Raw genomic sequence first — 27,753 nt, 5'->3', positions numbered from 1 at the left:
TAATAAGAGCATTTTGTATTTGGATTTTTTTTTGAGGCCGGGATTGGTTTGGGTCACACCCAGATCTATCAGGGATAACTACTGACTTTCAGTTCAGAGACCATACCTAGTTACTCTTGAAGGAACATATGTGGTGCCAGGATCAAACCGGGGCTGACATCATGCAAGATGCTTTAACCCCTGTACTATCTCTCTCGCCCTGAACGTTATGAAAACACGTATATTAGGACAATACTTCATTTACACAGTGTCAAATGATTCACAAAGTGATCTTTTTTAATTTTAGAATTCTCACATAGTAAAAAATTCTGCAGAATTTTCAAAGATAGAAATAGAAATTCTGATAGAAATTATCAGAATCTGCTCAAAACTTCGTGTTTACTCCCAGGACAAACTCTTTCTTTTGTTTTACTACTCAGTGAATAACAACACACCAGGAAACATATCTTGAAACATATTTTGACTAATTGTTTACCTTTCCAAACTTATTTATTCATCTTTTATGCACACAAGCTATGAATATGATGGCCTTACAAATATTAAACATGGCTACTTCATGTGTGTGTGTGTTCATCTGTGTCATGCACTCTGAAAATCAACCTTTAGTCACTGACAATAGAACTGAGATGACCTAAGGAAGAAAGTGAAGAAGGGAAAAGTCTTATGTACGTGGTGAATGGTTATTAACACTTTGTCAGTGGGTGTAGTGAGATAACATGATCCTCTAAAATGTAAATGTAAATTTATATTTTTAGGTTTGATATACATGACAGTGACCTTTGTGAATTGGCTAGATTGCAATAATAGAATATTGCAAATAAACTAAAACACATATAAAACTTTAGGACATATACCTAGTATATTAATTAAATTTTGTCACTTTTATTATTTTAGTTAACTCCTTAAATTAATGTTATTGTTATAGTTTATAATTTACTAACATGAAGTCTATAATAAGTGTTAATCAAATTGCAAACAGCATTATTCATTTGCAATTTTTAGGACTACCACCTTCAACTTGTACTGTACAAGATTGTTGTGAATTAATGTGATGGAGAGTCAAAATTATGTCACTATACATATAAGGCTTTTTTAATTATCTGTCCCAGAAGTGGATCACAACAATTCTGCTATACCATACTAGCTATTCTTCTATGACATCTAAATGCAAAGAAAAGTTATAGGTTTTCTGTTGCTAGTTCTTTAGGAGAGAAAATCAGTTTAGTAAATACATGCTGTCTCTGCTACAGTCAGCTTGTTCAGTCACAAAATACTAGATTCACTCCTGTGCCATATAAAGGATGAAATCTGTTAAAGAAGATAAAACAGCCATCCGAGTAGTGCATCCAAGTTAAATGATATCTCTAGGTAATTCATTTGGATTTGGTGAGTTGTTAATTCCCTGCAGCTCAAATACATCCTATCTGTCTTTTTATGTGTTTCAGTTTGTTTAACTAAGAAGCAAGAACCATAATAAACCATAATAAAAATTATCATCTGGAAAAATGACAGATGAAAGAGAACATAAAAGTCTCTTTTCTTGAGTAATAATAAAGCTTATAGCTGTTGTAAGAATCATGGTGTTACCTATTAGAAAAACTCCTTAATGAAGCCCTCCTCTAATTTTCTATTTTATGTTGATCTTCATAGTTTATGGCTCTGTGTCTTATGGATTCTTTTCTGTTTGTTACTCTATAAAGCAGAAGTGGGTGTAATTAGAAGAAAATGACCTATTTGGTAGAGTAACATTTTTAGTGTTACTTCTATTTGCCTAAATTTGATCATCAAAGATTGATTTGAAGTAAAAATAAAAGTCATAGGATATTTTGATTAAGGATTTTTTGTTTCTTTGACAAAGTAATTTCCTCAAAACATAGAGGGTTTGTAATCTATTTACCAACAGTAATTTCAAACGTCCCAGTGAATTCAGTTTTCTCTGTGCATTCATCATTTTGGGCTTACTTTATTTATTTGCTTTAAATCTCTATGCCTTTCTCAATTAATTTTAGTTAATTTAATGTAAACTAATTCAGATATCAACATCACCTTGAATTATCTTTATCTTAAATGTAAAACATGTGTTCAGTGGAAGAATCTTATTACACTTTTATTGTGAAACCTTTATTAACATCATATTTTACTTTGGTTAGATGAGATTAGAGGCTTTCTAAACCCCTAGTTTTAGTTATATATATATATATGTGTGTGTGTGTGTGTGTGTGTGTATTCTCTATTCACATCTATGCTTCAAAGTCAGTACATTTTTACAGTAAAATATTATTGATTTGTCATTGTTTTACAATACCATATAAATAACAGGAGCTCATATTTACACCTCAGTAATTCAATGATCCTCATTAATGCCCCAGGAAAATTCAGTGTCAATCACATCATAAAATTTACCCTCTCACCTTTTTGCCCAACCTATTTATTTTTTTTCTTTCTGATAGTGACCATAGTTTTCAGGAACTCTAAGAGTTATTTAGTTGTTTCCTTGATTCATTTGCCTTGGATATTTACATGTTACCTTTGAGAAATTACATCGTTTAATTGTCTTTCATTTTCTGACTGATTTTGCCTTGCATAACCACCCAAGTGAAGCTCATATTGTTTGAAAGGTGTGGTTTCATTTTTTATAATAACTGATAACATTCTGTCATACATTGATAGGCATTTGGATAGATTTTTTTTTGAAGGAACAGAGCTCAGGGTTACTTTTGGATACATACTAAGGAATCTCTTTTGGCTGATCTGAGGGACTATAATGGTTCAAGGGATTTAACTCATGTTGGCAGCATGCAATGTAAGCACTCAATTCCTTGTAGTACCTGTTTCTCATCTTTCCAGTATATATAATACTCTTGTGAACACAGGATTGCATAGTTATTTCTAATTAGTGTTTTTATTTTCTTTGGATAAATAGTAATGGCAAAGTTGGGTATAAGGTATTCATTATTTTTGTTTAGTTTTCCTTTTTTTCCTGAGGGGGACTAGTTTTGGGACCCTACTAAGCATTACTTGGGACTTACGGTAGGTACTGCACTCAGGTATCAATCCTGCTGGTGCTCAGATACTGTTTCTGCTGCTAGATATAGAACTGGCTTCTACTATATGCAAAAAAAGTGCTCTATCTTTGCACTATCTTTGCACTATCTCTCTGGTCCTGTGATTTTATTTTTATGTGATCTCTATTTTGTTCTCCTTAGGAACTATACCAGTTAGCATATATAACAACATTGTAGTTGCATGTACAATTTCATTGACTCTATACCCTCATCTACATATGTTGTTTCAATATTTTTATATAGGTCTTGATCACAGTTATATGAAAATTTTATGTGATTTTTGTTTTAATTTTTCTTGTAAAATCAAGTATTTATCTATTGGCATCTTAAAGGGGGTTTTTTGATGTTTCAATTCCAAGATTTGTTTTTTGCCTTGTTGGATATATAATGTACAAATATTTGACTTTTAAAACTTTTGCTTGTTTTTTAGTTTGATGTAGTCTCCTATTTTTATTTGTCTCTTTGATTTCAATTGTCTCTGGAAACTGGGCTTCAACAAATTGTGAAGCCAACACATGGCAATTAGTCTCCAATGTGTTTATCTATTTGGTTGTTAAGTGTTGTTCTTTAATTTTGTCGGTATTTCTCTCGTCCTCCAGATTCATTTAATTTTGTGGTTCCATGTAAATTGTAGATACAGTTGTTCTATTTACTTGAAAAATGCATTGATGTTTTGACAGGAACTGCACAAAGTATACAAACTGGTTTAGGAAACAGCACCATTTTATAAAAAACTTATTTTTCCAGTGCATGAGTACAAAATATTTTCCACTGTATTTCTTCTTTTTTAATCAAGTATTATAGTTTTCAGTGTAGTTTACATCTATACTGCTAAGAATTTTGTAGTTGTTATGTGAATTATTATAATTATTATTTGTATAATTATATCATATATTACATATTATATGCTATATAATTCATTATATTATAATAACTATTTTCTTAATTTTTCCACTATATAATTGTTTACTTTAAAAACGAAAAAAACTTATATATAGGCAACAGAGTGATAGTACTTCCCTTGCCAATCCAAGCACCACTAAGTCTGATCCCTGAGTAAAGGGCCAAGAGTAAACTCTGACTACCACTAGATGAGGTCCATCACCCTACCCTTCATTAGGTGCAAAAAATTAAAAAAAAATATTCACTTCTATTGATTTTCTATGGGCTGGAGCGATAGCATAGCAGGTAGGGCGTTTGCCTTGCACGAGGCCAACTGAGCCAGAGGCCAGCTGAGCCGACACGAGTTGAATTCCTCCGCCCCTCTCAGAGAGCCCGGCTAGTTACCGAGAGTATCTCACTCCCAGGACAAAGCCTGTCAAGCTACCCATGACATATTTGATACACCAAACACAGTAACAACCAGTCTCACAGTGTTACTGGGCCCGCTGGAGCAAATCAATGAACAACGAGAGGACAGTGACAGTGACAGTGATTTTGTATACAAGGACATAGCAATATCTACTCACTATTTTAGCAATATTTTTAATAGTCTTTTAAATTTTCTAACTAAAAAAAAATGTTGTCATCTGCAAGTATTGATGGTTTAACTTCTCTTTCAGTTTGGACGACCTTTATATTTTTTCAGTGCTTAGTTGCTCTTGGTTCCAAAACTAGTTGAACAAGTGATGAGAGTGAATGTATTTGTTTTGTTGCTCAACTTAAGGGAAAAGAAGTCCATTTTTCTTGATATTACATCATACAATGGTCACGATCACAGTCCTCTCGTTGTTCACCGATTTTGCTCAAACGGGCTCAGCAGGGGTGAGATACTCTCGGTAGCTTGCCAGGCTCTCCGAGAGGGGCGGAGGAACCGAACCCGGCTCTGCCGGGCTGGCTGCGCACAAGGCAAATGCCCTACTACTGTGCTATTGCTCCAGCTGCCCAAAGTGATCAATATCACATGTATTTGTTTTAGCCACTTATTCCTGAAATCATCCTCAGTAAGCACATAGTCTTTGAAAATTTTTCTATCATTTTATTACAAAAGTTTTTCCTTAAAATCCTCCACCATACACTATAGATATTTAATTTTAACAATTTGCCATTTTTATTTTTCCCTCTCATCATCTCACCACTAAGCCAATATCCCATACTTTAGTGCATATGTTTCTGTTTTTCAAACACAGTCTGTATAATACAAATAAGAGGGAATTCTAAACATTTGAAAATATTTCTTTAAGTCATAAAAATATTGATGCCTTTATAAGCATTTTTTTCTCAAGGGGAGGGGAAACTATAACTGGTAAAATTTGAACAAGTGCAGATAGCCATACAAATTACACTATTAGGCATCAATATTTTCCTGGAGAATCAACATATTTTTAAAAATCAAAGTGTTTGGGGAATGTATAAACAAAAATAATTTTAGATATATTTTTATATCTAAAAATTAGGAAATTAGGGATTTTGTGGTTCTGATTGATTGCCTTTCTGTGTCTGTTAATTCAGTGATTTCCTTCTCTCTCCTATTGGTCCCCCAGCTGCTGAAGTTGGTAGTCATTCCAGCTAGGTGGGCTTACGTGAGCCCTACCACAAACATGGGGCCAGCATCGCTCGCTCCAAGGATGCGAGTACAAGCTTTGCCTACTGAAGGCCTGGATTTGATCCCTAGACCCCTTGGTACCTGAAGCATCCCAGGAGCAACTCCTGAGCACCCTGCCTGGAGAAACACCTGAGCACGGTTGGGTGTGAACATTAAGCAAAACACATCACAGAAAAGAGGACTGTTTCAGCCCTATGATACAGCAAGAAGAAGGAAATTGGTGACTGTATATTGTGTACTTGTGGGTAGGCTTAAGGACTGTTGTAGCCACTCACCAGCTATTCAGCTACACTAGACCCTAAGAGAAATCCAACTCCCCCTGGGAGCCCAGGCCTCCACCGCCACAGCCAGGGAACAGTGACATCACATGGAGGCTGCACCCACTCTAGCTGGGCCTGAGGGAAGTTCCCCCACCTCCACTGCAGGCTCCTCAGCACTACCCTTTACCAACATGGGGGCTCTGAACACCTGTGAAACAGTGGGAAAGGAGCGTATTTCGAGAAAAAGTGTATTATTCTATGCCCTGACCCTTCCCTCGGTGCCCTAGTACAGTACTGGACTGTAGCAGGTTCTGGAAGTGGTTCCTCTCCTCAGACATGTTGGGAAAGTGGGAGGCAGGTGAAGCCTTGATTCTATGTAAACTTTGCCATGCTTATTTGCTTGTTTGTAATTAACTGAAGTAAATGACCCTAAAATTGATGGTATTTTTTGCAACCTATGAACCCCCAAGAGGGCTTGGCTCATCAAAATTCATGTGAAATCTCTTGATTGTTAAATTCTTAAACATTGTTTTTTTCCACGTTGTAGGACTGTGTCACGAACGCTGGATTCTGGCTGCCCAGAGGTTCATTCCACTAGTCTTAATATACTTTGACTTTTTATTAGTGTAACATATTAAAATAATAACAACAACGTTGGTGACTGAAATAATGTAAGACAAACAATAAACAGCAAATTTGGGGGTTTTAAAAAAATAGGTGGGAATGTATACATGGTTTGGGAACATCAACACAGAATTCTTTACTTCCAGACATGTCAAAACATTTCTAAATAATGGGTATAACTAGTCCTGTCTATTATGACTTTAAGTCAGTTTTTTATTCACTGAGGTATTCATTTGTAAGAATTATGAGTAGTTATTCTTCTAAATGCTAGGGTATTTCTCATTTTTTCCTAATTGCTGTTATTTATATCTTGTTTTCTGTTTTTTTTTAAATTCAGTAGGAAAGAGTTGTTTTCTAACAAGTTTCTTTGAAGTCTAATATCTCATGTATTTCCTAGCCTTTCCACTTCTCTAGTTTTTTGTTCATATTCCCTTGCTCCCCAATGCACCTGTCTGAGTCTATGATTGGCTAATTATTATTATTATTATTATTATTATTATCATTATTACTATTTTAGCAAATTATTTATTGGAATTTTTTGAATTTTACTACTGAAGTTGTCTTTTCTCAAAGAGTAATTTATTCAAACAAATTGATCAGTATTGTGTGAGATAGCTTCCAAGAGTCTATCCCCATCTGGAAGCAAGCCTGGAATTTAAGGAATTTTCCACTTCCATCAATATATAAAACTTCAAAAGCATGGGTATAGTAGTGATTATAGCTGATAGTAATATGTTGTGTACTTAGTGTTACTAAGAGAAATAGGTTTTAAAAGTTCTCACTGCAGACGCTCAGTTGTAAATATTGGAAGATGGGTGTACTAATAAACCATGATACATTATCAATTTTGTTTTTTGTGCTTCTAGTTCTGTTGTTTGTTTGTTCAATTCCCTCCCCTTCTATGTGCAGGGGTTACTCTTGGCTTTGTGCTCAGGAATCACTCCTATTGGGCTTTGGAGTCCATATGTGGTTCCAGGGATAGAACCCAGGTTGTCTACTTGCAAGGCAAGTGCCTATCCACTAATTATCTCTCTGTCCCCGTAATCTTTTTTGCCACGTTCCAAAAGGGATATACTAGTTCCATTTGTCACAATTCTTCACGATTAAATGAAATTACAGGTTTAAATTAATCATCTCTGTTTTAAACATCACATAAACTTTGGTTTAGAAATTAGTCACCTTTTACCATTTGATGCCATATGAGAAATTAAAGTATACAATGATACATAATAAGCATATATTTCTCATAGATCTCACATGGTCAGCTAACGATCTTGGTGAGGTTAGTGTTGTTGAGTGTCACTAGATGATTTTCATTGGCATTTCTGGCAATGGATGCTCCTCCTGATGGTTCTTAGTCTCCTGCTCATGTGCTACAGTGCAAACCTTGGCATACATCTCTTTTTGGTACACAGAGTGTATCTGGAAAACTCTAATCATGGAAACACCTTTCGATTTTCTGCTCTGAACATGTTTGTCAACATGCCACTGGTTTCAAGCAAGCGACAAAGTGAAACCAGAGGTATGTGAGAGTTCACTGTGTGGCAAAGAGTTTGGTTTCATCAAGCATTGAAGAATCAGGTAAATTTTACTACCCTCTCACTTCTATCATGATACTACAATATTTTTGCATTTACCCAAAATTATCACTGTTTTATTTGCACAGATGATTCAAACGCAGGCATGTGAGAGAACATAAAGCATTCGTATTTTCTTTTTTTTTTAAATTTTTTTTTTTAATTAGTGAAACACCATGAGGTACAGTTGTAGATTTACAATTTTTTGTGCTTGGGTTTCGATTATACAATGATCAGATACCCATCCCTCCACCAGTGCCCATTTTCCACCACCATGAATAATATCCCCCCACCCCCATCCCCCCATCCCCCCCTGCCTCTGTGGCAGGGCAATCCCCTGTGTTCTCTCTCTCCTTTTGGGTGTTGTGGTCTGCAAAAGAGGCATTGAGTGGCAAACATGTTCAGTCCATAGTCTACTTTCGACATGCATCTCCCCTCCTGGGAGGATCCTCCAAACACCCTTTATTTAGTGCTCCCTTCTCTATCTGAACTGCCCTTTCCTCTAGAATGCCCGGCTGGCCACTAAGCTATGGAGTAATCCTCCTGGTGCTGACCTCAGCTATTCTTGGGTATTAATCTCATATTTTGTTACTTTATATCCCCCAGATGAAGCATTCGTATTTTCTAACATTTCCATAAAAAAAGTCACACTCCTACTGATGGTTGAAATTCCAACTTTTCTTTAAAGAAATTCCCGTTCTGTTTGCCCTGTTTTTATTGTTGTTGTTGTAATGATCAGGGATAATACATACTCGGTTTTAGTGGCTGCACACTTAGATGTGGTGTTTGCTTTCAAACACACTTGGCTGTCGCTTGCTAAAATTTATGTATTTTGTTGTTGTTGTTGTTGTTGTTTTTGGTATGGTGCCAAGAATCACAAACACAATAACATCAGAATCACATTGAGCCCATGGGACAGGGCCAGGGTTGAATTTTCAGCCTTCTGCCTGAAAAGCAAGCACTCTGACACTGAGCCAAGTTTTATATGGGATCCTAATTTTATGACTATTCTGAGACAGTCATCATCAGATATGAAGTATGCATAATGTAGCGTACAAATAGGCAAATGAATTAAACCATTTTTACTAAAGTAGTAGAAAGAGTAGCCTCCATGTTGTATTTATAACAATAGAATATATATGTAAAATAAAGAAAATATGGACTCACTTAACCTAAACCAGGAGAAACCATTGCCAATATTTAGAAATTATAGGATAGTGACATTCATATTATTATTATATATAAACTGTTTTCTTTTCACTTCAAATCATACTGAGGAAAATTATTCATGTCTATAAATATTCCTCCACTGCATACTTTTAATGAGTACAAGCTATTTTATTGTTGTTTATTATATAATGAATTCAACCAAACATGTAGTTTGTAGTTTAGACATGTTAGTGCTAGTTTTTTTCAATATTACTGTGTAGAAGGACTATTGAACATTTTTGTAATTTGTATTGATTGATTTCTTTAAGATTAATTATCTGTGTTAGAAAGAACTAAAGACCTTACTTATTATCAAGGATCTGATACACCTCTGTAAATATGTATAGTTACCTCCAGAAAGTTTCCCTGCTTGTTGCACTCCAAACTGAAGTAACATTACTCATATGGAAAAAAAAGAGAGAGAATTATACCAGAGAAATCAATCACTGCCCTTTACTTTAGCAAAGGCGGTTAGGGGAATGGGAACATTGTTTGGAGAGGGTGGGAATTCCCTGACAGTACTTGAAGACTTCGGGCTACTTCCATTGGTGTTAGTACTAATACTTGGTGCCTGGGTCCATGTCTTTGGGCTTGTAGGGATGACATATAGTTTAGTAGTCTGTAGACACTAGGGTTACACCCAGCAGTGCGTAGGGCCATTCTACATCCATATGCTGCCTGGAGTAGAATTCCCAGTCTTCATGCATGGATGACACATACACAGCCCTTTGAGCTACCTCTGCAGTCAGAAAGTGGCGAAATTTTATAGTGAAAGAAAAGGAAAGCTTTGTGTATTTTTCCTATTGGAAGTTATTGGTATAGATAAGTGTACACTGGCTAGAAGCAGACCAGTTTTTTAAAATAGCAGTATATATATATATATATATATATATATATATATATATTGCATCTTTCGGTCACATATGATGATACTCAGGGGCTACTCTTGGCTCTGCACTCAGAAATTACTCCTGGTGGTACTTAGAGACCACATGGGATGCCAGGGATTGAACCCCAGTCAGCTGCATGCAAGGCAAATGCCCTATCTGCTGTACTATTGCTCCTTTCCCAGACATTATTTCATTTTTGGGCCATCCCAAGCACTGCTCAGGGCCTACTCTTGGCTTATACACAGGGATCACTGCTTCTGGGGTAAAAGGGACTATATGGGATTCTGGGGCCAAACCCAGGTCAGCGAGGTATAAGACAAGCATCTTACCTGCTAGACTCGCTCTTGGATCCTGAAGTTGAGCTCCTTATGATTGGTTTGGGAAGCATATTAAGCTTTCTGTGATTTTTCTTGAGTTGAAATAAGGGAGAAGGCAGTGAGAACCTTCCCATTGTTGGTCAAGCCCTAACTGCTTGAGCCTATTATTGAAAGGAAGATGAGTCTTCTGAAACTTCTTGCAGTGAAGCTGTGGTTTGCTTTTCTGTGCTGCTTATGCTGATTCAAGTTCTATTACTGTCTGTATCCTTCTTGTTGCTCATTTGTACATTTGTTCATTTTTTTTTTCATTTTTATTAGTGAAACACCATGAGGTACAGTTGTAGACTTACAACTTTTTGTGCTTGGGTTTCAATTATACAACGATTGAGTACCCATCCCTCCACCAGTGCCCATTTTCCACTACCACTGATCCCAGTATCCTTCCCCCTATCCCCCCCATTGTACATTTGTTCTTTTAATACTGAAGGACACTTTAATAATATAGTACTTATTTGCACAATGGTTTATCCAATTTGATAAGCCACTTTTATTATTTTTTAATTTTTATTAGTGACAAACCAAGAGGTACAGTTGTAGACTTACAAATTTTTGTGCTTGGGTTTCAATTATACAATGATTAAGCACCCATCCCTCCACCAGTGCCCATTTTCAACCACCACAGATCCCAGTATCCCTCCGACCCTCCATCCCCCCATTCCACCCTGCCTCTGTGGCAGGGTATTCCCTTTTGTTTTCTCTCTCCTTTTGGGTGCTGCGGTTTGCAAAAGAGGCATTGAGTGGCAATCATGTTTGGTCTACAGTCTACTTTCAGCATGCTTCTCCCATCCTGGGAGGATCCTCCCAACACCCTCTATTTGGTGCTCTATCTCTATCTAAGCTGCCTTTTCCCCTAGCATGTGTGGCCGGCCTCCAAGCCATGGAGTAAACCTCCTGGTACTTAATCTCGGATAAGCTATTTTTAAAATGAACTCTATGGAAAGTTTCAACAAACAGCAACAAAAGAGGTGTAGTATAAGATCTATACCAGATCTCAATGAATACCAACTATTACAACTTATTTTTTTTTTGAGGAGCTTAGGGGCACACTTGGTGGTGCTCAGAGGAAACTTCTGGCTCACTACTCAGGAATCACTCCTGGCAGACTTAGGAGACCAAATGGGAGACCTGGTCTCAAATTGGGTCAACAGCATGCAAGGAAAGCACCTTATACCCAATGTACTATCTCTTTGCCCCTAATTTTCTTAAATACTAGATATATCATATGAATCCAATGATAGCACAGTGTAAAAGTTCAATGATATTTAATTTCTTATGTAATTATTATAGTCAATTTAGGCAACTGTAAAAATAATATAAACTGGATGACATAAAATACATAAATTTACATATCAGATTTCAAAGACTAGGAAATCAAAGATCAATTAGGTATTTTGTCTCACAATCATGCCTCACAAGCTCAAGGTGAGAACCATTTTCTTTGACAGACATCTGTCTTCACTCTCTACAACATGCCTTTATTTATTATTTTAATTAAATCACCATGAGATACACAGTTACAATGCTGCTCATGATTGGGTTTTAGTCATACAATGTTCCAACACCCATCCATCCACCAGTGCATTATTTCCACCAATGACCCAAGTTTCCCTCCTGCCAACATATCTCTCCACCATACACACACAGAGTTTGTCTCTTTGGCTGGCACTTTCTCTCTCTCTCTCTCTCTCTCTCTCTCTCTCTCTCTCTCTCTCTCTCTCTTTCTGTCTTTCTCTCTCTCCTAGTTTGTAGTACAGATACTGAGAGGTTATCAAGTTTGTTTCTTGACCCACTTTCAGCATTCAGTTCTTATCCAGAATGGTCATCTCCAACTATCTTTGTCCTGTCTTTAAATGAATAAAGAAGTGAAGGAAAACTTTGCAGTCACTTTCATAAGGGCACCTGACCTATTTCACAGGGATATTCACCACTATTTAGTTTCTTAAGGAGGAATTCAATGTGAGGTAGAGGTAACAGACATCAGCCTACTACAGTCTATATCTGCCCCTCCTAATTCATGTATTTTTCCATTAAAAATTATGTTCATGGACTGGAGAAATAGTACAGATGTTAGGATTTGTCTTCTGACCTACTCAGGTTTGAACACTAGCATAACTATCGTCTCTCAATCTTTATTAGGAGTGATTCCTGAGCACACCAGTTGTAAGCCCTCCATTGCTGAGAGTACTTCAAAACCAAAAAGAAACAAAAATTTCATTCCATTCCTATAGCACCCAAAATCTTAAATCATTACATTTGTCAGGTTCATTTATTGATTTTGGGGGGACACGGAACTCATACAGTGATGCTCAGGGTTTTTCCTTGGTTCTGTGCTCAGGGCATCTTATGTGGTGCTGAGGACCAAACCAGAATGTTCCTTGATCCTTATACTATCTCTCTGACTCTACACCGTCAACTTTAAAGTCTAAATATATCCCTCCCTAGTGTTCATATGTATGAGATATCAGTGATCCTCAGTTTATGATTTATTTGGAGGTGGAGGCATCTCTTATTGTGAACTTGGAAAATCACAAAAGTTATGTGCTTCAAAAGCAACAAATTATAATTATGATGACATAGATAAAATACGACAAATACAATTAAATTAAGTGGTATCAATAATTTGACATGAAATTATTGGCTCAATCATGCAGTTAACTTCTTAAAGATGATCATCATATTATCACAATAAGATGAAAATATGCTTTTATAGACTAATTGACTTAAGAAAACAAATTAATTTTGTCCCTCAGAAAACTAAAACTTTTTTGAAAGTTGAGGTCATTCTTTTTTCCTTCTTAATAATAAATTCAGTAATTTTAGAAGAGAACCATGCTATTTAAGCATAGTTTTCTTCCTTTTTCTATTTCAAAAGAAGCTCGCTAATACGTATTCCTATTTTCAGTAGAAGACTTTATAGTTAGTAAATCATAGTACTGTGGATACTCCAGAAGAAAAACTCCTCTTTGTTGTGATTTGATTTGATTTGATTTGATTTGATTTGATTTGTTTTGGAGTCATACCTGGCAGTGGGCTTACTCCTGGCTCTGTGCCCAGGGATCACTCCTGGTGGTGCTGGTGTTGGTTATGTGAAGTCAAGTGCCTTACCTGCTACATCATTTCTCCGGTCCAGGAATACACCTTTTTGTACCTTCTTATACATTCATGATATAACTCTTGTGTCTTACTTTTATTCTTTTACTCCCTTGGCTACACTTTAGATTTCACATGTTTCATCTTTATTGCTCAATTACTATAACTATTCACCCATTTTTAGTGTATGGAATAGAGTAGAAATGTCACATGGCAAGGCATTCTCAGCCAAACTTTTTTAAAGAGTGTCACTTTTCTCACTAATCTACACTAATTATTTTGACCTCGCTTACCTATAAGTACAAATTTAAATTCTTAATATAGAATTAAAAATCTTTTCATTTTGATTGCGGGTAGGGGTATATTTTGAAGAGAGGGTCCTTTGGAACTCTGTCTGGTGGGTTCAGGAACTACTCCAGAATCGAGAAATATGGAGCTAGATCGAACCTTGGGCCTCCTGCATTCTAAGTCTGTGCTCAGTCCTTCTAGCTATCTCTTTGGCCAAAAATGACTCATTTTAAAGACCTGACTTTGTTGTCTTTGTTCCTGTTTTTATATAAAGGCTACACATATAGGGCCAGAGACATAGCACAGTGGGTAGGGCATTTGCCTTGCACACAGCTGACCCAGCTTTGATCCCTTCATCTCTCTCAGAGAGTCCAGCAAGCTACTGAGAGTATCCCGCCCACATGGTAAAGGCTAACAAGCTACCCGTGTTGTATTCAGTATGCCAAAAACAGTAGCAACAAGTCTCACAATGGAGATGTTACTGGTGCCTGCTCGAACAAATTGATAAACAACGGGAGGACAGTGACAGTGCTTCAGTGCTACATATATAGAGATAGCTACATATATAGACACACTGCTGGTGCCTGAAAGACCACGTGATACTGGGGATTAAAACAAGTTGGATATGTAGCTTGCACTTACCTAACCTATATGCTATCACTCAGGTTCCTCTATTTTTTTAAAGTAGGAATGATTTGTAATGTTATATAAAACACTTGAAAGGATCTAGAACTCTAGATATTGGCTAGTAGTACAACTGACCCGAAGAAATTAACAGTTGAAGTCAATATTAAAAGGCATTAAAACTGTTTTGTTATGGATAATAAAAAATGTTGAGAAGGTTGGTCTTTAGAAGGATGAGAAAGCAGAAATCTTGATCAGATATCTTTATCTATAGTTCCATCAGAAATCTCTCTGAAGGTATCAGTTCAGGAGTGAGTGGATTGATCACCCAGACACACAGCTGTCTACCACCCATTCAGAAAAGTGTTTCATCACTTCTTTCTTATAAAAATTTCTTCTGACCATGCAATTAAGATGGGGGTTTGGTGGAGTATGGAGGGGTTGGGTTGGAGGCATGAGCATACTGTCTTCTCAGATTACTCAAGACTAAATCAACCTTTTTCTTACTTGTTTCAACTTCTGCTTGAATATTGGCCTTCAAGAGAAAAGCATCCAAATTTGATAAAGAAACAGTGGCACTACTCCTCCTTTACTTGGAAAAGTTACTCTCTATTTTGGAATCTTGGTTCCTGTGTCTGATTACATGGAATATTTTGAGAGATTATCACAAGACTTGATCACAAGGCTTGATTGATAATATCTCTGACATAGTGTTTCATATATTTTTTTTCTTTTACTAATATGAATGTATTGAAAGGCCCTTAGAAAAACAGACACAATAAACAATAAGGTCAGTTATTTGTTAATTGATTATGTTAGTTATTTGCTAAATAATTATGTGTGTCATTTTGCCTTATCATTTATATCACTGTATATAGTTTATGCATATCACTTTTTTCCACCCAGACATAGCCTTCAAATTTCAGTATTCAAAATGGTCTTTGTTGCTCCCAAATAGAACCAAACAACAAGGGCTTCTACTAAGGAATGTTATTCTTGAAACATAGTCTTCCTCCAAATAATATCTATTTTCATTATTGATTTTAGCTTGAAGGATGCCAAAGCCTTTTGTCCATCCACCGTATAGCCTATCTTTCCATTCTCGTTTGCAGTTACTTTCCATCAGGCACTCAAGAACCACTCTTGCATTTCTACTCTGCTCATGCATTTTGCATGCTTGAAATAACCTTACCACTCTGCAAAATAAAAACCAACATTCTTCCAGGCTACCTAAAATAGAGAGCCTATTGAAAAGTTTTCCCTGAGAACACTATTTTGCTGCAGCAGCAGTACACTATCTCTACAGATTTGTAGATTCCATAATTAATGCAGGTCATTCCACTTTGCATTAAATATGATGATGATGATGATGAATATCATTTGTACACCTGACAGTCTTCTAAATTGTTCTCACAAATGTTTCACCCACATTTGACTTAATTGTTGCCTTAATCTCTGTGCCCTTTCCATTCAGTATGTTATCTGCCACATGTGTTTGGTGTTTTCTGGGGTTTTTCTTTGCTCTTAAACATCTTGTCTAAATGTATACTCTAACGACCTTTGTGTTAGCTAGTATTTACAGACTACTTCAAGGCTCTTTGATGACCTATTTTTAGTTATAATTAATATGGTTAAAATTTAAGAACAGTGTTATGATGAATACCATCAAAAAGTGAGACATTGTGTCCTAAACTTGTTGATGAAGGCTTTGTATGTCAGAGTATCCTGGTGTACAAAAGAAAGATATCAACAGGTAGGAGGTGAAACTTGTTTTATATTGGTGTACTTGTTCATAGAGCTTAAAATAATCAATACATTTGCAATATAACATGAAATCTGAACAGTAATTGTGGCCCAAGAGCTAGAATCCATTATATTTTAATATTATCAGAAATCTACTCAGAATAAGAGTCTAAATAAGTATCAGATGTATTTTCCATGACCTAGAATTTATTGATCAAATTTATTATTTTATGAATGTGTCAATGTGAGCAAATAAACATTTGTTTTATATATCTGATTCAAAATTTATTTAAAAATAAGTGACATTAAATAATAAATTTAGGATGATGACTATATAAATTGCATGTCAATAAAAATGCTAGGTAAGGTAAGGTAAAGGCCCTCCCGTTGTTCATCGATTTGCTCGAGCGGGCCCAGTAACGTCTCCATTGGAGACTTTGTTGTTACTGTGTCTGGCATATCGAATACCTCACGGGGAGCTTGCCAGGCTCTGCCGTGCGGGTGAGATACTCTCGGTAGCCGGGCTCTCTGAGAGGGGTGGAGGAATCGAACTCGGGTCGGTCATGTTGGCTGCGTGTAAGGCAAATGCCCTACCCCTGTGCTATCGCTCCAGCCCAATAAAAATGCTAATATTGTATAATACACTTACTAACTTTTAAAAAACAGTAAAAGTTCTTAAAATATAATATTATTTAGGTTTATACTAACAAGCCCCAAGATAAACTTAATAAGAGCAAATAAATCTAATAAGAGCATTAGTATGCAAAAAATAATAGTTGCCCATGTTATAAAAGCTTCATATTATGTTTTCTTCCTTTTCTTCTATAACCTCTACAAATTAATTTATCCCTGGACAAGAGTTCATGATATAAACTTATTTGTGACAAAATTATCCATTGCTCTTTGAACAATGAAGAAACAAAGTAGCATTTGAACAAAGTAGCATTATTATTAGTAAATTAGTAGTAGTATTCATTAGTATCATTAGTATTAGTATATGCTAATTATATACTATTAGTATAGTATTAGTATTAGTAGCATTAATGTTCAGTTATGGTTACTGGAGACTTGGGATTAGGTTTTAAAATGGGGCAAAGTGGGTGAACGAAATAAAAAGATTTAAACTTTAAGTTATAAAATGTTATAGGGCTTTAATATAAAGCATAATACCTATAGTTTAATAATGCTATATTGGATATTTCAAAATGTTAACATGGTAGATCTTTTTAAAAAATGTTTTGTGATGAAAGCTATGTGATTACATTTCATGATATTATTGCCCCTCCTATAGGCAGTCTTCCCCCTTAGCTTTAGTTAGTTTGATTCAAAATTAATAAATAATATAAGGTATTTTGGAAGAGACAACACATGCAACTTGCTATAGCATATTACTGCAACCATTGTGTGACCCAATGATTAAAAAAGAAAAGAGAAAAGCAAATATACGTAAAACTCAGTACAATTCAGGGTTCAGGCATCCTTGGAGGTTTTGGAATATATGCCCAGAAGATAAGCAGATTATTATATGCACAAACAGTTTCATTAAAATTGCCTTGGTGTACACAAAATAATCTTAAGGGCATCTTTATATGTGTAGGTGTCACCATCTCCACAGTAAAATTTTTAAAAATTCATATGTGGGATATAAGGAAATATACTAAGGGAAAAACAAATGGTCAAAGTCATCAGATCTGAAGTTTTGCCTAGGAAACTGAATTTTCATAGTAGCTGGGGTGCCTGAGAGGACCTTTGAGACACTGATGCAGGGAAACCAGCACTCTGGTAATGGAAATGGTATTGGAATGATGTATGCATGATGGTATTATAAATCCCAGTATTCCAATTAAAATGACAAAACTCTAAATTAGTTGAAACAACTATAGCCACCATCAAAAAGTAACATATGTGTAGCAAGACATATACATAAAGATTTAAGTGGGTTAATAAAATTAAGATGAAAATGTTATTACCCTATATTTCAGTAAGTTATGCACCTATGTTTATGAGCATAAATAGATATTCTGTCTAAAGTGTTATTATGCTGATATAACATAAAATAGCAAGTCTATAAATAACTGAGATAAGTAAAATGTTTCATCAACCCATGGATACTAATTATCTTTTTAATGAATATTATTGCAGGTAACCCTGAGTGTTTTCTTAATTGAATTTCTTCTAAGTAAAATTTTCCTATGTATGCTCTTTGATATAAATTAAAACTCCAAAATTAATAATGCTTAGGTTGCAAATAAACATACTTCATGACAAATACATTAATCTTAATAACTTTTGATACTACAGAAAAGCAATAAATTCTATTGTTGATAATGTAACAATACTGTATAGTCTTTCTAAATTCTTCACCAGTTTCTGAATAATTGTCCTCAAAATATTTCTTTTAAACATCTAAAGCGGGCAACTAGATATATTCTCAAAATATAGCCTAGAGATCTAGCTATATAGATAACTTGTTATATAATAACTGATAATGGTAATAGATGGTAGGACAGATAGACAGTAAGTTTACCTAATTTTGCTCATTTATTTTAATTCCTCTGACTGAACTTTTAAACTTAGTGTTTTTTTTTTAAATTGAGAATAGGACCAAAATAGCTAGAAAGGAAAACTCTGTGACTGTCCCTATGGCATCAATACAAAGAATGCATTAAAAACGAGTGCAGTTCAGGATTCTCAAAGGAGTGCACTCACTAGCGCAAACAGCATCACCTCAGGGAGACTTGACTCTGCAGAAGAGAAGTGCAGAGCCCAAGCATGCTTTCCCTGGCTGGGGTGAACAGACTCAAAGAGAAAACGAGCTGCAAAGCCTGCTCCTCACAAACAATGGATGGGAAGGAGCTGAGTCCAGACTTCCACAACATCCATTCAATACGGGTACAAGAAGGAAGCCAGACTCAGGAGGGTCCTAGTTCAGCCTTCCTCCAGCACCTTTGCTTCTTGAGCTGTCGCAGCCCTTACCACACCCCACACACAGATCCCTGGGCACTTCACCTTTTTTGTTTTTTTTGGTACACTGTGTCATGAGTAAGTAAGTCTCAGGACTAAAGTCCAACAAAATGTGATGTGGCTGCGCTTGGCTCAGGCTGGGAACACTCAGGCTGAGTTTCACACAGGACTCAGACCCGTGGATCTGAGCAGTGTCCGAAATGTAAAAATCCTCCCTACTGCTCCTCTTATCCTCCCAGTTAGAAAGATCAGCTTCCTGTGACGCCCCATCACAAACGTGAGGCAGGGTGTAGCTGGCCTGGACGAGATCCCAGGCCAGCTACACCTGGCTGCTCTAGCAGACGTGGAAGGAACCAGGTGTCATGGAGTCTCTGTTGTCAACCTGATCCAAGTACATGAGTGCATAAACACCAGAATGATTTTGCAAAAGGCTCTCTAGCTCAAAAATCAATCAATAGGTCCAGAGGTAGGATTCTGATATTGTGGATTAAAGCACCAGATCACTGTTCTAATCGCCTGGAACTTGGAGCTCCACTTGCCCTTTCCACGGAGTTCTTTCCGAATACAGGGAAAACAAAGGAGTTAAGTTACAGCAACAGACCTGGTATCTCTTGATGAGATGTTCTTAGCTACAGAAAAACTTCTGACAGTGCCTGAGGAAGAATTTAGAGCCACAATCTTCTGGTGTTCACTAAGAAAATGGTTGAAAGTGAAGTTCAATAAACTAGAAGAGCGATTTATGGGTAAAAAAAGAAGTAATTACTTGAAAGGAAATTGAAAGAGATGAACAAAACAAAAGCAGAGCTCCAGCAATGGAAGGGAGAAAACCAAATCAGTCTCTTGGTAGTGAAGGGATTCGTGACCTTGAGGGCACAGTTAACCATCATCACTAAAGAAGTGATAAAAGAAAAGAGATTCTTAAAGAATGAAGAAAATTTAGAAATTTAATGAACAAAAGGCAGAGAAATAATCCATCTGTATCACTGGAATTCCAGAAAGAAAGAGAAGGGGTTAAAAAAAAAGTGAAAGAGAAAACTATTTACTTAAAGGCAGTCGTGGGTAAGTTGATGCAAATTTAAGAGGCAGACAACAGTAAACACATTTTCAGCAGCAAATTTTCTTTTATGATATTTCTGATTTGAGTTATGTAGAGGCCAAAGTTGCAGGCAAGGAGCTTGAGCAGAAGTCTTAAGCTTTAAGACCTCTAAAAACATCCTTACATTATTATAAGACTGGACACATGTAATTTGGAACTTGAATGATTGAGGTTATAATAAAATGAGGGTCATGGAACCAAGAAGCATATACAGGTCATTTTTTCTCTTCGTATATTTTCAAAAATTTGAACTCTGCAGCTATGAGGTGAAGGTGACCCAAACATTTTATGAAGCAAAGCAATTTTCTTAGTCTCATAGTGATGAATAGGAAAAGACTATGAAATTCTTTTCCTATGAAGTTCATAATTCTCTGAGTGGTTTATCTCAAGGAATAGCTCAGAATGCAGTTGTAATTACTGAAGAGGATTTGCAAATAGTGGGTACAAATCAAATATAGACATCTTAATATTGTGCCTATTCCAAATTCAGCATATGCCTTACTAAATTTAATTTATCAACTTACTCTCTTTTCTTAGTGGAGGAAGTTACTTCTGATGAGAGACAGAATTCAGTGTCGGCCAATATCTGGTGTTCATTAATATCACTAAGTCTGGGGCCGAGAGAGAGAGTACCGAAGGCAGAGCATTTGTTTTGCACACAGTCGACCTAAACTCAGTCCCTGACACCACTTATGATCCCCTAAGTCCGAGAGAATAGAAAATGGAAGTAAATCCCAAGGGCTTTAGGAAATGTATGACTGGAATTAGCAGCCAAGAATCTTGCAAAACTTATGTCTACTATCTTCATTGGAGTGCATGGAGATATTGACCAAAGTAGATTTAAAACAGGAAAAATTACAGATTCAAAATCTGTGAAAGTCAAAGGGAAGCACAAGTTCCTTCTATAAGTTTTGGTTTTTAGGCATTACTAGCTCAAACTACATTGAAGCTACAGTATAAGTCCATGATAAGTTTAAAATACAATATGATGAGGCATTTTAAAGAATATTTTTTCAGAAAATGTTTAAAATAATTCATAATATGATCTTTATGGACACTATATCTTTTAACCTATTGATATAAAAAGGTGGGATACACTCCTGATTTATTGCTGTTTCCCATATCATCTACATTTTAAAATATTAAATTCTGCATTTAATAGATTAGATAGAATTCCAACTGAGTCAGTACCCTACAATCTCCTGTATTTAACATACCCTATTATAGTTCAACATTTATACTGTAACATGTGAAGTCTGTGTACACGTACTTAAGCTTGGACAATTAACCAACATATGAAATAATGCATCAATGTGGTTTGAAGATACTAATTATGTGCTTATTATTAAATAGAAATGGAAACCAATGAGTTTTTTTTAAATTAGTGACAAAAGTATTTCAGTCTTTTCTTCTCTGAGATTCTACTTATAAACAAGATTCACGAGATTATTCTTGAATGAAAATATAAAATTTTTTCAGCTGGTCCCTAGTTTCCTTACTAAACTTGAATTGAGGATAAGCAGTAGCTAAACAGTAGCAATTTCCCTTTTTTTGCCTTAAATTTTCTGGTCACACCTGGCGGTGCTCAGGGTTGACTTCTGATTGCACCCAGGTTGCTGCTCAGGGGTCCATATAGGGTGCCAGGTGATGGAACCCAGCTTTGCTGTGTGCAAGGCAAATGATCTACACATCGTACTTTCTCTCTGACCTGCAACTTACCTCATTATAAATAAAATGGTGGTCTTCAGTTAACTTTTTGCTTATATAGTAAAGGTAATACATGCAACTTAATCTAAACCCTAAATCTCTCTCATAGGATTTTGAACTAATTTGGAGACAAAGATGGAGCTTGAGAGACAGTTCAAAGGGCTGGAGCAAAAGACAGGCTTTGCATACTGAAACTCAGTGTTCAATTCCTGGCATAGTGTGGTTTCCCAGCACAGCTGGGCGAAACTCTTGAGTACTAAACAGAAAGGAAGTGGTCCAACATTTCCTCCCCACAAAAAAACCAGGGAAAAGAAAAACACATACTTTATTGGAGATGTTTCCAAATCCCCCAAAGTACAATATTTTCATTTGTCACTCATTAATAATGTATTACCAGTATTGTGCATGATTACTTCTAACCAATACAACCAAAAAGAATGAAAAAGCAGTCAAAACAAAAAAGTGCATCATTGGAAAAATAGCAGTTCTCTAACAAAATATGTAACAATTTCAATGTTATTATCAAAACAATCAAACCTGAATTTTATTTTTTTGTTCTGATGTTAAATAGGTTGAAAATAAAACATTTCTTTTGTAAATACACAATTACAAAATGCTTACTGAAGGAGAAAATAATTACAAACAGTGCCCTTCAATGATGTAACCAGTACTGTGCAGAATGAATTTGCATAACTGGCAGTTTTAAGATTTTTTTTTTCTGGAACTAAGATGACAATGTTCTTAAATAAAATTGTTACTAAATTTCCTTTGAATTTCTGGCTGCATGATTGAGTAAAAATTCTCTGTTAAACTGGCTATAAAGATAACTATTTCATGACAGCTAATATATTTCCTATGCAAATTATTTGGCCTCTTTTTCCATTGGAAGCAAGGAAGACAAATTTTGCCATCTATTTAATTTAGAATGTACTATCAAATCAAATGTACTATTTCCTGGAACTAAATAGCTATTTTATTGTATCATGTTATTAAAAGAGCACATTTCATATTGAGGACAATTCAAAGATAATAAGCTGATTTTGTTGTGCATGACGTACAGCCAAGAAAGAAATATTTTTTATTAAATATAAGTAATCCAAATTAAATATGTAGTTTTATAATAAATATTAGTTATAGGTGTATGTAGGTAATACATATATAAATATATATGCTATCTATACTATTTATATTTATATAGATGCACTTAAAATTTTCAAATTAAAAAAGTTCAAGTGCATCTGTATAAATTTTAAGTTGGGTGGTACATCTATTTCAAAGTTTTAATATGGATATGTAACCAAAGTTGAACAATTTTATTTTTATGAATATCCCTATATGCCTTAGAATATTAAAATATTCTTTTTTATTTGTATCTAAAATATTTAAAAATTAAATCTGTTTGGTGTTTTGTACACATTCTTTGCTGAAAACATTTAATGTTTTGTCTCAAAGTCTCTAGTTACCTTTCTCAATTAAGTTCATTGATATCAAGAAAATAAATTCATTCTTATAAGAGAACAGCTCAATAGATCATTTCCTTTTCTATATATTCATTCTTGTAGCCCAGTACTGGCAATAGTCAAGGACTACTTCCAGCTCAGCTTAGAGATTGCTCCCAGGAGCCCATATTGTACCAGACAGAAGTTGACCCTCCTGCAAGCAAAACATGCTTTTTATGTGCTCAATCCATTATTTCCAAGGCCCCTCAATAGTTACTTTCCTGTGCTGTAAATAACTAACGTAAAAGTTTTGTGATTCACGAGTGATTCACTTGCTTATTTCTGTACCTCTTTGTGCTCAATCACAACAAATATTAAATGAAAGTTTGAGAAATTAAAATGAGAGAAACTGTCACTATAATTTTAAGTCATTTCAAACAGACTAGTATAATATGGTATACAATTAGGCCTGAGTCAGGCAGAATTGGCCTCTGCACATGGGAATCAGGAAGTTTTACATAGAGAAAGAAATAAGTTACTAGGTTTTAACGTTGAGCAAACCTCTAATGCAGGCTTGGTTCTGAATTTTACAGGGCAGAATTCCAGGCTGAAAATGCAAACAGGGCTTTTATGACACAGTTTTATGATAGTGCACCTTCTCTATGGAATCTCAGATTGGGTTCTTAGAGTTAAGTCAGATCCACCCACATTATCAATTTTCTTTAAGTTAATGTTTGCAAATGCTAATCAGATTTATAAAATAATTATAGCAATATCAAACTTAATACTAGGCCAGAATTTTCCAACCGGATACCAAAAATTAATAAACCATATATAAAATTTATTAGAATGATCTTTTCTTTTTGTTTGTTTGGGGGCCACACCTAGTTCTGCTCAGGAATCAGTCCTGGCTCTGTAATACAGGAATCTAATGTGATATTTATTCACAATAGAAATAGAGTCTGGAGAGATAGCACAGCGGGTAGGGCGTTTGCCTTGCATGCAGCCAATATGGCCGACCCGAGTTCGATTCCTCCGCTCCTCTCGGAGAGCCTGACAAGCTACAGAGAGTATCTTGCCCGCACGGCAGAGCCTGGCAAGCTACCCGTGATGTATTAGATATGCCAAACACAGTAACAAAGTCTCCAGTGGAGACGTTACTGGGCCCACTCGAGCAAATCGATGAACAACGGGAGGACAGTGACAGTAACAGTGACAGAAATGGGTCAGCTAGGTACATGAAACCCAACACCATCCCTTCAGCTCTAAGTACATATGTTTAAGCATAGGAAAACATAAACTTTAATGTTATTTTTCTTGCAATAAAAATATTTTAGGTCAAATTTCCAGAAGAGAAAATGACACTAAAAACTGCAAGGAACTCTTAAAATATTTTAAAACTGACTTCCATTTTCTATTATATTTTATAGAGAACTTAGGGGTTTTCACTGTCATTCTTACAATTTTGTTAAAAAAGGAGAAAAATGTAAAGTGTGAAGACTTCCTCTCCATCCACGACAGTATTGAGGTTGCAGTATAAACCAAGCTGAAATCTTGAGACCCACATATCCAGAAATGCAAAATTCCTAAGATCTTTATGGCACAAAATTTTCAGAGGTTCATGTAATCCAGAAACTGGCAACAGTATTTAAAATGTTATTTTCACAAATTGTGATGGGCTGAGAATAGAGTATCAAGAAAGTGCAGCATTCCTGCAGATCCCACATACATATGTGTTGTCTCTAGTTATAACTAGTTTTTGCCCCACCACGTGTTGGAGAAGTTTTCCCTGGAGAAAGAAATAGCGTCTTGTTGGGGCTGGAACCTTGCACGCATTTGGCCTGGGGTCGATCCCAGGCATTCCATATGGTCCATTGAGCATACCTAGGAGTGCCCCCTCAGCTCGGTGCCTGGAGTTATCCCTGATCATCACCAGGTGTGGTGTAACTTCCTCTCCATCTCTACAGACAGACAGACAGACAGACAGACAGACAGACAGACAGATAGATAAACAGTGGCCTTTCTCTTCAACTGAGCACGCAGGTTCGGGAGGGTTGCACACCAACAGTGGTCTTTAAAAAAAAATAGTCTCCTGTTTTCAAAGCAGGGAAGAAAGTTGACAACTTGAAATTTGTCTCCACTTTTCTTCCTAAAAATGGTCTAATATGTAGGAGGAAATAATTCTTCTGGGGAAATTCTGAAACTATCCTCCATATGGAAGAAACGATTTCTGCAACACTTCAGCTCATTTCAACTTCTCATTTCATGGGGCCTGAGCAATAGCATAGTGGGTGTAGTGCTTGCTTTGCAGAAGGCAAATGGAAGTTCAATCCCCAGTTTTCCATCATTCCATATGATCCCCCAGGCACCACCAGGAGAAATTCCTGACTGCAGAGTCAGGAGTAAACTCTGAGCATTGCTAGATGTAATCCCCAAACCAACTTTTCATCTAAGAGGGTTAAAAGGAAAAAGCAGGCAAGAGAACAGACCTTTAGGAAACGGATCATTAGTTTTATAGCTAAGTAGTAATAAGAAGGACTCATATAAATCTCGAAAGAGATCAGTGAGCTGCAGCAATGCTTCTGGACCCCGCACCAGGCTGAATCTCATTTCCATAGCACACTGGAGGGGGCGGGTGAGTCTCCCACATACTCAAACTGAGCCCTGGTAGCTGAAAACATCCGGAACCCAATAGCCTCCAAGCTTATGGTTGGACCCCACAGGCTCCGCATGACCTTCATTCAGGAATGAATTTGTTGAAAAACTCAGGCATGTGGGTTATGTGACCAAAATCTCCAGGCTCTCAGGGAGTCAGAGATGAGTAACACACTCCCATCTCCCTGTTCTTCTGGAAGCCTGACTGCCACAGCCATGAATTGACTCTAGTGCCATATAAACTCCTTAACAGGTCATGATCCAGAGACTCAGAAGTAAATATGAAAAAAAGGATCAGTAAGCTGAAGAGTTGCTTCCAGACCTCAAAGTCACCATCCAGCTAAAAATTTAACCCCAGCTATATCAGCACAGCTGCTTTTGCGGCCACATGCCATCCCATGCTGTACACCACTGATACACCAGGAGTAAGTAGCATATCACATTTGGTGGGATGTAAAGCAGAAGGCAACAGATCTTGATTACGTAAATATCAACACATAAGCTTAACTCATTAGAAGAGTTAGTAATCTTGTCTACAAGAACTTAATGTCTCCACGGTATGATACAACAATCTTCACACTATTTTAAAGAAATCTTTTTGACCATTTTTAGTGTATTAATCATAACAAGTAATACAAAATAAATTATTTAGGGCCTGTTATTGGAGCAGGCTTGGGTGATGGTTGGGAAAATTGTAAATAACGGTGGCAGGAAGGTGTAATGATGGTGGGATTGGTGTTGGAATATTAAATGTAATAAATCACTGTGAACAACTTTAAATTAATAAACAAAGTAATTGTTTCTGCAGGGAAAAAAAGTAATAAGGAAGGGTAAAATGCCTCTGGAAGAAGGATTTTACACTTGTAGTCTTAAATACTATAGCACTCCTATTTAGAGATAAATTGATGCCCTCCACCCCTCCTATACTGGTACAGCCTACCACATCAACAAACTCCTAGTATAATAACCAGATATTACAACTGAAAGAGCCTAGAGACACTTTTTCTGAGAAGCAACACAAAGGGGAATAATAAAAGCAAGATTAGAGAAACAAAGAAATTAAAGGAAATTCAAGCCTCTGGCATCTATTACCATAACAAAAATTAAAAAAAAAAACAGAAACTAGTGTAGCCAGATCAACATAGAAAACATAAATAAAAGTAGGGTTTTATGTGTCTCAGTCTCTGCTACTCAGTTCAATTTCCAACAACTTCCACATCTCATTTTGATGATTTCTTTGTTATTTTAAACATTTTTTGTGCTTTTTTTGACCTTATTTTATCTAGAAAAGATTTTATCATGGTGGAATATTAATTAATGTAGAAAATTAGTGTGTGTAACAATACACCTCTGTTCATGAAATGAAACTACAGAAGAGAAGAAAATATGATGTTCTTATGTGAAAATTTTGTAATATATTGTTATATAGAAAATGGGTCAAAAATAAAATCACAGAAGACATTTGAAAAAACTTTGAGGTGAAAAAGGCAAAAATAAAATGCAATAAAATATGATAATAAAAGCTGTTTGTGAGTAAACTTAGAGCAGTAAACAGCTGTATTAAAAATAAAGATCTCATACCAAAAAATTTTCAGTCTTA

The sequence above is a fragment of the Sorex fumeus genome, unplaced genomic scaffold (assembly GCF_029834395.1).
Source record: "Sorex fumeus unplaced genomic scaffold, SorFum_2.1 ptg000039l, whole genome shotgun sequence".
NCBI classification, from domain to species: Eukaryota; Metazoa; Chordata; class Mammalia; order Eulipotyphla; family Soricidae; genus Sorex; species Sorex fumeus.
The sequence above is the reverse complement of the archived record's forward strand: the minus strand, read 5'-3'. Positions refer to the sequence as shown.